General features: G+C 42.4%; 1 protein-coding gene and 1 pseudogene across 10 annotated transcripts in view; one reads left to right on the forward strand and one right to left on the reverse strand.

Moving 5' to 3' along the window:
- Window positions 1-12,084, forward strand: part of NCKAP5 (NCK associated protein 5) — a 1,117,154-nt gene that overhangs the window by 568,090 nt on the left and 536,980 nt on the right. The window lies entirely within an intron of this gene.
- Window positions 3,297-4,539, reverse strand: LOC110136413 (ATPase GET3-like; annotated as a pseudogene).

A 12,084-nucleotide genomic window follows, 5' to 3' on the forward strand; every position in this document is an offset into this window, starting at 1 on the left:
CCAGTGCCTGATGTCTTTAGAAGAAGGGAATTTGGACACAGACATGCACATAGGGAGAATATCATGTGAAGGCTGAATGTAACATCACCACAAGCTAAAGATCCAGCTGAGGCTAGAAGAGAGGCCTGGAATAGGTCCTTCCCTAGCACCTTCAGAAGGAGTTTGGCCCTGATGACACCTTGATTTCAGACTCTGCCCTCCAGGACTGTGAGAGGATACATTTCTTCTGTGCTCTGTCTCCTCTTTTGTGGTCCTCTGTTACTGCAACCCTGGTAAACTAACAGCCATGGAACCTTTTTTGCAAATGTAGTCATACCCAGAGGTGCAATATGTGAAAACTATTAACATAGAACTGCTATGACTGAAGGAAGGATGGAAAGCAGGGCTCAGTGACCCCCATCATGGAGCCTGCACACTCCTCTTTGCTTTGCTCTGCATCTGGACTTTGGCCTAGGGTGACCCCTATGAACAATTAAACCATTGTTTAATTCATAAACCTTATGATCCATGCTAACCAATTAAGTTTACCCTTCCAGTTGAGCTATTCTTTTCACAGTTATCCCGACTTGCTTGTTTCTGCCACTGCCATGTCTTTTCACTTGTTTGAAATATTTATCTTATTTATGTTTTATTTTTTAATATTTATTTATTTTTGCTGCACACAGGCTTTCTCTGGTTGTGGAGTGGGGGCTGCTCTCTACTTGTGGTGTGTGGGCTTCTCACTGTGGGGGCTTCTCTTGTTGTGGAACACAGGCTCTAGGGCATGTCAGCCTAGTTGCTGTGGCATGAGGGCACAGTAGTTGTGGTGGGCAAGCCTAATTGCACTGTGGCATGTGGAATCTTCCCAGATCAGGGTTGGAACCCATGTCTCCTGTATTAGCAGGTAGATTCTTTACCACTGGACCTCCAGGGAAATTCCCCACTTCTTCATATAGCACTTTTCCTTATTCCCCTCTGGTGGCTAAGATGGTAAAGAATCCACTTGCAATGTGGGAGACCTGGGTTCGTTTCCTGGGTTGGGAAGATCCACTGGAGAAGAGAATGGCAACCCACTCTAGTATTCTTACCCGGAGAATTACATGGACAGAGGAGCCTGGCAGGCTACAGTCCATGGGGTCACAAAGAGTTGGACACAACTGAGCAACTTTCCTTGTTCTTTATTCAAACAATTCAAGTTCTATTTCCTGCAAAAAGCCTTCTGTGACTTCTACAAATCTCACTGACTTTTCTCTCCTCCAGATCTTTTCAAAACTTATTTTTTTTTAATTGGAAGAAAATTCCTTTACAATGTTGGGTTAGTTTCTGCTGTCTAACAATGTGAATCAGTCATAATTTTACATATATCCCCTGATTCTCGAGCCTCCCTTCCCTATCCTCACCATACCCCTCTAGGTTGGCACAGATCACCAGACTGGACTCCGTCTGTTACATAGCTGCTCCCCACTAGCTAGCTGTTTTTATGTGTATATGTTGCTGCGCCAGTGGTTCTCGCCAGACTCTGCATCTTATACTTAATTACGAAATGTGTTGCTTTATAGAGTAGTGCTACCCCGCATATAAATCATTCATAGATTCTTTGTATTAGTCTTTAGCTGTTTCCATAAATTATGTACATTGAGCAGATTATAGTGACTAGGTATATTTTATATAGGTTCAGTAGGTCAGAAATCTGGGATGGCTTGACTGGTTTCTCTGTTCCTGGTCTCAAAGGTCCACATCGAGGAGTTGGCCAGCTGGGCTCTTATTTGGAAATTCTGGGAAGAATCTGCTTCCATGTTGATTCAGGTTGTTGGCAGGATCTGATTCCTAGGAATTGTGAGATATAGGTCTTCATTTTTCTCAACTGGGAGCCACTGCTGACTCCTGGAAGCCTTCTAGTTAGTCCTAGCATGTGGGCCCCTATGTCTCAGAGCTAGGAATAGTGCATTCAATCCTTTTCTTACTTGGAAGCTCTCCGACTTCTCCTTCTGCCTCATCTCTCTGCATAAAGCAAGAGAAATTCTCTGTTAAAGACTCATGGGATTAGATTTGTCCTATCCTTACAATCCAGGATAATATCTCTATTTGAATTGTGTAACCTTAATTATATCTTCAAAATCCCTTCTGATTAATTTATAGATTACAGTGATTAGAGCATGGACATCTTGGGGGAGGAGGGGTATTATCCAATCTTCCAACAGTCTTTAAGAGCCAAAGTCCTATGTTGTATTTCTTCTATATTCCTTCCCCCCTCGATGTCCACTCACCTCCAATGCCTAGAGTAATAGTAGGTTCTCAGTAACTTTAGGGGAGAGGGAAATGGCAACCCACTCCAGTATTCTTTCTTGGAGAATCCTGTGGACAGAGGAGCCTGGAGGGCTGCTGTCCATGGGGTCGCACAGAGTCGGACACGACTAAAGTGACGCAGCAGCAGCAGCAGCAGTAACTAGATGTTGATGGATTAATTGAATCATTGATAATCACTGAGGTACCATTTTGTATTATTAATCCAATAGCCAATGATCTAAATGATATTTGGCAAGACTGTTTTGTTGATTGAATTTGAGGTGGATTGAGATCCCAAATACTGAAGGTGTACAGACAAGCAAGTGGTGGAACTAACCTAGAAATGAGGTAGTAGAGGTTGTTGGGGAATGGAGACTAGAGAACCTCTGTTCTTCAGAGCTGTGAATAGGACACCTGGGTGATACCGCGGGAGGTGGCCCCTTATTTACATGTCTGGCACAAAAGCTCAGTAATATTTTTTGAATGAGCAAATGAATGAATACAGCACTTTCAGTTCAGTTCAGTTCAGTCACTCAGTCATGTCCGACTCTTTGTGACACTGTGAACCACAGCTCACCAGGCTTTCGTGTCTATCACCAACTCCCGGACTTTACCCAAATGCATGTCCATTGAGTCGGTGATGCCATCCAACCATCTCATCCTCTGTTGTCCCCTTCTCCTCCTGCCCTCAATCTTTCCCAGCATCAGGGTCTTTTCCAATGAGTCAACTCTCCGCATCAGGTGGCCAAGGTATTGGAGTTTCAGTTTCAGCATCAGTCCGTCCAATGAACACCCAGGACTGATCTCCTTTAGGATGGACTGGTTGGATCTCCTTGCAGTCCAAGGGACTTTCAAGAGTCTTCTCTAATACCATAATTTAAAAGCCTCAATTCTTCTGTGCTCAGCTTTCTTTCTAGTCCAACTCTCAAATCCATACATGAACACTGAGAAAACCATAGCCTTGACTAGATGGACCTTTGTTGACAAAGTAATGTCTCTGGTTTCTATTTTTATTTTTTTGAAGTTTAAGATCATTTTATTGAGGGAAGAGAGGTGGGGAGAGTTGGGGGGGCAGCTATAGCTCCCCCAGCCCTACCATGGGGAAAAGACCCCCTCCCTGCCTCCCATCCCCCAAGTGGTTCCCCTGTATTAGGGGGGGAACTTTGTGCAAACTCTGCCCCGGAGGGTGGCGGGTGGGTGTGAAATGGCAGCTGGGGCTGGTGGAGGTGCTGCTGCGCACTGGGGGGCTTGTAGGGCTCCAGGAGGAGAGCAGAGAAGGTATTGACCTCGTCTGCTCCCCGAACCTCATGGGGCAGCAGCGGCAGCTTCATAATGTGGAAGTCTTCTATAGGTCCTCCATCTGGTCCAGGTACTTGGCTTGGATCTTGTGGCGGGCTTCACACATCTTTCAGGGCTTCTTGGGATCAGGGAAGACGAGCTGGTTGACAATGATGTTGTGCGTGTCAATCTTGCACTTGGCCAGCTCCTGGAGCAGCCGTTTGGTTTCATACAGGGACAGGAACTCCACGATGCACACACAGATGAAGGTTATTTGCTTAGGGTCCTTGAACTGCTCGATGATGGAGTGGATGACAGGCAGCGTCTCCTCCAGCTTGGAGGCCAGCTGGTCTGTGTTCATGTCGCCGAGGCCCAGCATGTTGCACATCTGTGAGATGAAGGGGCTGATCTGGTTCTTGATCTGCATGAGGAGGCTAAGCCCCCGCTCGACGATGGTGGGGAAGTTGAGCAGCCTCAGCTTGTGGCCTGTGGGCACCGTGTCGAACACCACAAGGGAGAAGTTCATGCCCTTCACCAGGCTCATCACCTCTGCGTAGCTCATGGCCTTGTCGATGCCTGGGAATGTGCTCATAGCTTCTTGCATCATCTTTTTGCCCATGCTCAGCATGTTGTTCTCTTCAAAGAACTCATCCGGCAGCTCCGCCATGCCCAGGCTGGGGTCAATCTCCATGGCAAAGAGGTTGTCATAGCCTTTACCTTGGTAGGCACCTTGGAGAACTTCTGGTCAAATGTATCGGAGGTGTTGTGGGCTGGGTCAGTGGAGATGATCAGAACACTCTCCTGCCCCTTGGACAACTGGAGTGCTAGACTGCAGCTGCAGGTTGTCTTGCTAACACCAGCTTTACCCCCAACTAAGATCCACTTAAGACTGTGCTGCTCGATGATGTTGCTAAGCATGGGCTCCAGCAGCTCCACGTCAGGGGCATCTTCGAACTCCTCTGCCTCAACCCCCAACCCGGCCACCCCTGCCGCCATCTTGGAACTGGCTCATGTCTCTGCTTTTTAATATGCTGTCTAGGTTGGTCATAACTTTCCTTCCAAGGAGTATGTGTCTTTTAATTTCATGGCTGCAGTCACCATCTGCAGTGTTTTGGAGCCCCCCAAAATAAAGTCAGCCACTGTTTCCACTGTTTCCCCATCTATTTGCCATGAAGTGATGGGAGCAGATGCCATGATCTTAGTTTTCTGAATGTTGAGCTTTAAGCCAACTTTTTCACTCTCCTCCTTCACTTTCATCAATACAGTACTTTGAATTTTCTTCACTAAGAATTCAAAGTGAGTTCAGAAGGTAAAACTTCCATTCTGAAGATTGAAGTGTCTGTTTCTATTCATGTTCTTGAAATTAAATGGAGCAAAATTGGTAATCATCTTGGATTTCCGCTCACAGCCCAGAAAAATATTATCTGCAGGTAGCAGTGTGTTTTTTTCATATTTACCCACATTGCCTGTTTCTATAGCTGAATCCAGTATACTGAGATCAAAGAACACAATGATAGCAAATATATTCAACACTTGCTTCGAATAGGTTCTAATGAAAGCCTCCCAAACTGAGAGCAAACAGAAAGGAGAAATGGAATGTTATGAATTTTCTAAAGGATAATTGTCTGATTTTTCCTCAGCTTAATATGTATAGGTATCAATACTCCTCTCTGGATACCTAAGGCCTCTTTCATTTAGAAGCATCCACCCTTTAGTTGCATTGCATGAAATGTTTTATGTCATATAGCAACCATGTTAGTACCCATCAGTGCTTCTGAGGTTAAGAATTAGTTAGTTTACCTTCTTTGTATGAGGGGATTTATAAGGCAAACAGAGAATCATTTTCTCAGTTGTTGAATACCTTCATTCATTGTATTATGTGGATTTTTTAATGAAAAAAATTAATCCAATAAAACTTTCTGTTAATAGGACCTGTTTAATAGTGTTTTTTACAACTGCTCCATCAATAGCATGAAATCTCTGTTTCTTTTCCATGCATTTTCTTCTTTTGTACACTATTCTAGTGTTTGTCGAAGTGAGGGTCAAATACAAAACCACCAGCATTTTGAATAGCTAAAAGTCCTCATTAATCAGGAAATTCCTGGACCACATTTGCATCTTTTGAGTTATAGTCTCTGGAAGTACATCTTGAAAAGCCTCTAAAAAAAAAGGTGTGAAAACCAGGAATCAAAGCATACACTGTAGTTGCTCTTTTCAAAACAAACACTCAATAAAATTAGCTACATGTAGAGTCTTCTTCTTCTTTCTGTGAAACACAAGCAGATGGGAGTCCTTTCCTGTATGTTATTATTGCCTCAAAGTAGCAGCATAGTCAGTACAGGTTCTTTAGAGGCCTAGCTTTTCACCAGCAGTGAGGAAACGCACTGAAGAAGGATGTGTGGGGTGCTATTCCTGCGCTATGACAGCTACACTGGCTGAGGTTTGGTGGATATAAGGAGGTAGAACACCATTGGATGGGCCCTTTGGTTTCCTACAGCCTAATTTGAGAGTTGAGACATACATACTTACTTTTTATAAATATTTATTTTATATTGGAGTTTGGTTGATTTACAATGTTGAATTAGTTTCAAGTTGATAGCAAAATGGTTCAGTTGTATGTGTGAATATATCAATTCTTTTACAGATTGTTTTCCCAAGTGGATTATTATGGAATGTTGGGCAGAGTTCTCTTTGATGCAGTAGGTTCTTTTTGCATATCTATTTTATATATAATAGCGCATTTTATGTTAATTCAGAATCTTTATCCTTCCCCCACCTTTCCCCTTTGGTAATGGTAAGTTTGTTTTCTAAGTTTGTAGATCTGTTTCTGTGATATAAGTAAGTTCATTTGTATCTTTTATTTTAGATTCCACATCTAAGTGATATCATATGATATTTGTCTTTTTCTGGCTGACTTCACACAGTATGATAAGCTTTAGGCCCTTCCATTTTGCTTCAAATGGCATTATTTCATTCTTTTTCATGGCTTAGTAATACTTCATTGTATATATGCACTACATCTCTTTTATCCATTCATCTGTTTATGGACCTTTAGGGTGCTTTCCACATGGACATCACCAGAAGGCCAACCCCAAAATCAGATTGATTATATTCTTAGCAGTGAAAGATGGAGAAGCTCTATTTAGTCAGCAAAAATAAGACTAGGAACTGACTGTGGCTCAGATTATGAACTCCTTGTTACCAAATTGAGACTTAAATTGAAGAAAGTAGGGAAAACCACTAGACCATTCAGGTATGACCTAAATAAAATCCCTTATGATTATACAGTGGAAGTGAGAAATAGATTTAACAGACTAGATCTGATAGACAGAGTGCCTGATGAACTATGGACAGAGGTTCGTGACATTGTATAGGAGACAGGGATCAAAATCATCCCCAAGAAAAAGAAATGCAAAAAAGCAAAATGGCTGTCTGAAGAGGCCTTACAAATAACTGTACAAAGAAGAGAAGCAAAAAGCAAAGGAGAAAAGAAAAGGTATACATATTTGAATGTAGAGTTCCAAAGAGTAGCAAGGAGAAATAAGAAAGCCTTCTTTAATGATCAGTGCAAAGAAATAGAGGAAAACAATAGAATGGGAAAGACTAGAGATCTTTTTAAGAAAATCAGAGATACCAAGGGAACATTTCATGCAAAGATGGGCTCAATAAAGGACAGAAATGAAAAAAAAAAAGAAAAAAAGAACAGAAATGGCATGGACCTAACAGAACCAGAAGATACTAAGAAGAGGTGGCAAGAAAACACTGAAGAACTGTACAAAAAGATCTTCACAACCCAGATAATCATAATGGTGTGATCACTGACCTAGAGCCAGACATCCTGGAATGTGAACTCAAGTGGGCCTTAGGAAGCATCACTATGAACAAATTTAGTGGAGGTGATGGAATTCCAGTTGAGCTATTTCAAATCCTAAAAGATGATGTTTTGAAAGTGCTTCACTCAATATGCCAGCAAATTTGGAAAACTCAGCAGTGGCCACAGGACTGGAAAAGGTCAGTTTTCATTCCAATCCCAAAGAAAGGCAATGCCAAGGAATGCTCAAACTACCACACAGTTGCACTCATCTCACATCGTAGTAAAGTAATGCTCAAAATTCTTCAAGCCCGGCTTCAGCAATACGTGAACTGTGAACTTCCAGATGTTCAAGCTGGTTTTAGAAAAGTCAGAGGAACCAGAAATCAAATTGCCAACATCTGCTGTATCATCGAAAAAGCAAGAGAGTCCCAGAAAAACATCTACTTCTGCTTTATTCACTATGCCAAAGCCTTTGACTGGATCACAATAAACTGTGGAAAATTCTGAAAGAGATGGGAATACCAGACCACCTGACCTGCCTCTTGAGAAACCTATGTGCAGGTCAGGAAGCAACAGTTAGAACTGGACATGGAACAACAGACTGGTTTCAAATAGGTAAAGGAGTGCATCAAGGCTGTATATTGTCACCCTACTTATTTAACTTATTTGCAGAGTACATCATGAGAAATACTGGGCTGGATGAAGTACAAGCTGGAATCAAGATTGCTGGGAGAAATATCAATAACCTCAGATATGCAGATGACACCACCCTTATGGCTGAAAGTGAAGAAGAACTAAAGAGCCTCTTCATGAAAGTGAAAGAGGAGAGTGAAAAAGTTGGCTTAAAACTCAACATTCAGAAAACTAAAATCATGGCATCCAGTCCCATCAGTTCATGGCAAATAGATGGGGAAACAGTGGAAACAGTGGCTGACTTTATTTTGGGGGACTCCAAATGAATGCAGATGGTGACTTCAGCCATGAAATTAAAAGACACTTACTCCTTAGAAGGAAAGTTATGACCAACCTATACAGCATATTAAAAAGCAGAGATATTACTTTGTCAACAAAGGTCCATCTCGTCAAGGCTATGGTTTTTCCAGTAGTCATGTATGGATGTGAGAGTTGGACTTTTAGGAAATCTGAGTGCTAGAGAATTGATGCTTTTGAACTGTGGTGTTGGAGAAGACTCTTGAGAGTCCCTTGGACTGCAAGGAGATCCAATCAGTCCATCCTAAAGATCAGTCCTTAGTGTTCATTGCAAGGACTGATATTGAAGTTGAAACTCCAATACTTTGGCCTCCTGATTTAAAGAGCTGACTCATTGGAAAAGACTCTGATGCTGGGAAAGATAGAAGGCAGGAGAAGGGGACGACAGAGGATGAGATTGTCGGATGGCATCACTGTCTCAATGGAGATGAGTTTGAGTAGACTCAGGTAGTTGGTGATGGACAGGGAGGCCTGGCGTGCAGTGATCCATGGGGTCATGAAGAGTTGGACAAGACTGGGTGACTGAACTGAACTGAGCGTGCTTTCTTGTCTTGGCTACTGTAAATAGTGCTATAATGAACATTCATGTGCATATATCCTTTCAGGTCTTGGTTTTATCTGGATATATGCCCAGGAGTGGGATTGTTGGATCATATGATGTTAGTAGATTTCAAATGTGACATGTAGGTACAACTAAAAGTGTTTGAGGAAATGAGAGGTCAGCGTAGGTGGCATAGTGACGGTAACAAGATGTGTGTGTGTGCATGCTCAGCCGTGTCTGACTCTCTGACCCCATGGACTGTAGCCTGTTAGGCTACAGTCTGTTCATAGATTTCCCAGGCAAGAATATTGGAGTGGGTTGTCACTTTCCTACTCCAAGGGGTCTTCCCAACCCAAGAATCTCGTGCGTTGGCAGGAGGAGTCTTTACCACTGTGCACCTGGGAAGCTCCAGTAACAGGCTTGTAACTGGGTTTCAGCGGGTGCGTGTGAAAGTGAATAGCCAGCGGCTTAAAGCAAAGGCTATAGTATGACGCAGAGCTGGAGATGCTCAGAATGCGTACAGAATACAGGTACGCAGCACTTGGAGTAGAACATTAGGTTAAAGAATTGGTAAGACTGATATGAGAATTAGCATGGGACCAGCTTGTGAAGAATCTTGCATGTAATAACTAAGAAGTTTGTGTCATGTTAGTTTGCTGATAGGATGCCATCACGCTCGGAAGAAAAAGTTATGATCAGATATTTAAGATGTAAAGTGGAAAGGGAGACTGGAGGCAAGGGATCAACTTAAGAGTTAGTTTGATTATTTGGATCACAAATAACAGAATCATGAAGTAGAGTTGTGGAAATGAGAGTGGAGAAATGATAGACACAGATATAATTGTGGAAGAAGGACCAATACCCAACATGTTAATGGTGAATCTTTGCTTATTGGAGCAAAGTGTTCCCGAAAGAAACTGAGATTTGGAGTCTGGAAGCAGTGTATATGATAGGCATATGCAATCTATAAGGATTTATAGAATTTTAATGTATTCATTTTTTTAACACATAGTTTGGGAACATTTGGAAGATGCCCAGTACATGCTGTGTTCAACTCCACTAATGCAAAAACCCAAAATGACATGCTACTTGCTAAGAGGCTTCCAGAACTGTAGAGAACCCAGAAAGTTGAACCAACAATTCCATAAAGTCAGAGAGTGATACTGAGCTTACAAATCTAGGTGCCTGGGAGGAAGCACAGCAAGGAGTCACAGGCTTAGAAAGAAAGAAGGTGAGTTGACTTTTCCACTCATGGAATTTAGGATGCATTAGACCGGTTGCTATCCCAACAGAAAACAGAGGACACATTTGAAATTGAGTAATTCAAGAAGGGTTCATTACATTGGGACTATTCCCAAAAGTGTGGAAATAGGGATGCCACAGAGACAGTGCATGTACCAGAGACTTTAACATCAGTGTTATCAGCTTGTCTGAAGAAACATGTCGGATATACATTCCCGTGCAGGGAACAGTTCCTAGAACCTAGAGGGAACTAGGTCCTTGTATCAGTCAGAGTTCTCCAGAAAACGAAAGTTAATAGGATGTGTGTGTGTGTGTGTGTGTGTGTGTGTGTGCGTGCGCACGCGCACATGCATGCATGAATCTATCTACCTCTCCATGCCTATCTACATGGCTGTCTGTGGAGAGATTTATTTTGAGGAATTGACTCACGTGATTATGGAGGCTTATCAAGTACAAAATGTGCAGGGTAGGTTGGCAGACCTGAGATCCATGGGAAAGTTGTGGTTTAAGTCCAAAGGCATTCTACTGGCAGAACGCCTCCTTCTTCTGGAGAGGCTGAAAAGTGTGAAAGTATTATTTGTGTCTGACTCTTTGCGATCCCGTGGACTGTGTAGCCTGCCAGGCTCTTCTGTCCGTGGAATTCCCCAGGCAAGGATAGTGGAGTGAGTTGCCATCCCCTTCTTCAGAGGATCTTCCCAACCCAGGGATCAAACTCAGGTCTTCTGCATTGTAGGCAGGTTCTTTACTGTTTGAGGCACCAGCGAAGCCCTTGGGGAAGGTTACTGTTTTTCTAATAAGGTCTTCAAATGATTGGATGAGGTCCACCCACATTATGGGGGATAGTCTGCTTTACTCAGAGTCCACTGACTTAACTATTAATTTCATCAAAAATATACCTTCACAGAAATATCTCAGATAATGCTTGACCAAATATCTGGATACTAAGGCCTAGTCAAGTTGACACAAAAAAATTAACCATCACAGTCATGTAGAATGAGTTACTTTGAGAGGAACAGTCACTTTTAGTGGAAGGATGTTAGAAGTATTCAGAAGTTCCATTTCAGGGAAGGAGCTTGGCAGCTGTTCTCAAAGTGGTTTTCTGAACGGCAGCATCAGCATCTTCTGGGAGCCTGTTTATAAATGTATATTCTCAGGCCCCATCCCAGCCCACCTGAATCAGACATGCTAACAGTGTTAACATTGTTAACAATCTGGGTGTTAGCAAGCCCTGTTCTGTATGATTTTGATGCTCTCTAAACACAAACAGTGTAGTTAGGTAAATGAATCCACCTCCCCCACTGCTTCCTCCTGATTTCTTGCTGGGCTAGACCTGACAGGAAGCCAGAGAACAAAACCTATTAATGGGGACCAGACAGGGTAGCCGCCCAGGGCAGGGATCAGTGTGGAAAAGGATAAGAATCTAATAGCCACAAGGGTGTTATTGAAATATAATTTTTCTCTCTGAAAATGATTTTTGCCAAAGATCTCCAAAGTTAGACTAATTTGCTTGCAAATAAATAGATTCTGTAAATGTGGCCTGGTTATTTACATAAGTATAGCAATAATAGTGATTTATCATTCATCTGCTTTGCTGGATTATTTAATAAGGAGTCTCCAGATTAAGCTTTTAGTAGCCTCTCAAAGCTGAAAAACTATGCTAGACATTTGCCATCAGACTCTGCCTGCAATACCTATAGATTTGGGTAAATTCTCTTTTTTAAGATACTCAGAATATCTTAAGGTTCCTGGACCTGCCAGGAAGCAACTTTTCTTATTCATCAGTAAAGTTGCTGGGAGTCCTACAAGCAAGGTATCAGTGCAATTTGGGGTGAGGGAGGCATTATGGATTTTTTAACGCTGTCAGGTCATGAGTCTGTATGTGTCTCTCTCAAAAATGACATTCCAGTCGAAGTTTTGGTAACATAATCAATGTTTCCAATCATGTCCTATTATA

This window comes from Odocoileus virginianus, chromosome 13, assembly GCF_023699985.2.
Source record: "Odocoileus virginianus isolate 20LAN1187 ecotype Illinois chromosome 13, Ovbor_1.2, whole genome shotgun sequence".
In the NCBI taxonomy this organism is placed as follows: Eukaryota; Metazoa; Chordata; class Mammalia; order Artiodactyla; family Cervidae; genus Odocoileus; species Odocoileus virginianus.